Genomic DNA, 2,012 nt, shown 5'->3' on the forward strand with positions numbered 1-2,012 from the left:
TTGGGGCAATCCTCTCAAGATACAATATTCCAGTTGCACCCATGTGACCACGACAGCGCCCCTCAGAGGGAGGGAGCTGACAGATGGGGAGCAGGGAATTCTGAAAACCAAAGCGATGACAGAGATGCTAAGCCTTTCCTTCACGTGTCTGACACCCCTCTTCAGGCGGCCTGCAGGCCGGGCATCTGCTGGACCTTTACCACTTGATGTCCTGGCAGGCTTCCCTGGGCCCTGCTAGGCGGTGTGCAGAGCTGCCTGGGCCCTGGTAGGGGAGGAGCGGGAGTCACCCCCGCCCTGCCCCAGCCACTCCTGGTACAGCTCCTGCACATGGGCGCTGGTCTCTGCGGGCCACACCGGGATGGCAGCGTAGATGCCTTCCATCTGCCGCAGCAGTGCCCTGTCTGCTCACCTGTTGTCTGCCTGGGCCTGGCCCCTGCCGCTTAGGCATACCCGGCGCAGGCCAGGACCTCCATGTAGTGGCAGGGGAACTTTCCCCTCTACAGCTTCAGGACCACTTCTGGATGTTCCAAAAGCCATAGCAGCCTCAAAGCGTAGCAGAACCTCTCCGTCCCATTCAAGGGTGACCTCCTGGAAGTCTTTGTTCCTCAGGGTGCGGTAGGTGAGCACCCCCACGTCCCCATTGAACAGCTCCTTGACCATGTGCCTGAAGATGTGTGCCAAGTACCCGTCCAGAGCTGGCACCATCATGGAGCCTCACCTCCTTCTCCTTCATGTCTCCAAACAGAGTGTCCACGGCAACATCATTTGAGGCGAGGTCACTTTGCTCCATTATCTGGATAATTTCACCTGAGGTTAACATGCAGACAGCACCCTGGGAACATCTTCTCAAAGGGCCTCCAGTTTCTTGTCATAAGACAGGGCCACAATGACATGGAAAATCTTGTCTGGGGACAGGTTCTGCCGTCTGGTGAAGTAATCCTTCACCAGAGAGCCGATGGTCTGCTTGGGAGACTTGGCCATGCAGAGGTGATGGGGTGACCCAGCACACACTCTGCATATCGGTCCCAGCCGTGGCAGGCGGAGGTCAGCATGGGTAGCCGGGGCTCTTCCTCACAGTGCTGGCAGTACCGACGCACAAATTCCTTCTGACTCTCCAGGATGCTGAAGTCCTCAGCTATCTTCATGTCAAAGACAGTGCACCCCAAGGCTTTTGAGAAAGCCGCAGAGCCTTCTGGATGCATCAGTGACACTGAGGCTGAATTTAGCAGCAAAATACGGCAGAGACTAAGGACACACGGACACTGCCAGCATCTTGTGCTGTGAGCTATCACATTTCTTATTAAGTTCAGAACATGGAAGAAGTCCTTGGTGTTCTGTTGAGAAACTTGGACTCCTTCCTCTGCGGACACACAACTGTCACAGGCCAGACAGTCACTGAGAAATATCTTGGCATTAGCCAACTTACAGAATTCTCCCTTCTCTCTGTTCTCCTGAGCCGGACTCCAGACATTGACTGTAGCATTCTCTTGGTCACCAGTTTTGTTTTTTTTTACTACATTCTTTCTGTGTGCAATGATCACACTTCATCTGGAGTGGGGTGGGCAGGGACTGTCTCGAGTGACCTGGAGGAAGCACAGGGAGAGCAGTCAGTCACCGCTGGTTGCCCCTGGCACTGCTGGCTGTATCCTTTCTTCCTTGTGGAGTGTCTAGGGAGGGGAAGCGGCCACAGTGCCCCGAGCCAAGTTCCAGGAGGCCAGCAGCGTTGTCAAGATCATGCCGAAAGCTCTGATCCGTTGGTGCTTGGCCTGTCCTCTGGAGATTTAACCTACAGGACTACTAAGGAAGCCAGTCCCCAGTTCAGCCCCACCTTTGCCACCTGTTGATTGGAGTCTGAGGGCCAGGAGGAGGGACCAAGAGGCCTGCCTTCCAGCTGCTCACCAGTCCCCATGCTACTCACTCTGGTTCCCTGTTAACCATCCCCTGATCAATGGGAGCCTTTGGGCCAGGGGAGAGACCAAGCAGTCTGCCTTCTGCCCAATCACCAGCCGCTG

General features: G+C 55.6%; 1 pseudogene across 1 annotated transcript; it reads right to left on the reverse strand.

Annotated features, from left to right (window-relative positions):
- Positions 1 to 234: 234 nt before the first annotated feature.
- On the reverse strand, positions 235 to 1,548 carry LOC308240844 (nuclear prelamin A recognition factor-like; annotated as a pseudogene). Its single transcript has one exon. The product of its transcript is annotated as a nuclear prelamin A recognition factor-like (transcript).
- Between the last annotated feature and the right edge of the window lie 464 nt (positions 1,549 to 2,012).

Source organism: Plecotus auritus (genome assembly GCF_963455305.1).
Source record: "Plecotus auritus genome assembly, chromosome: 2".
In the NCBI taxonomy this organism is placed as follows: domain Eukaryota; kingdom Metazoa; phylum Chordata; class Mammalia; order Chiroptera; family Vespertilionidae; genus Plecotus; species Plecotus auritus.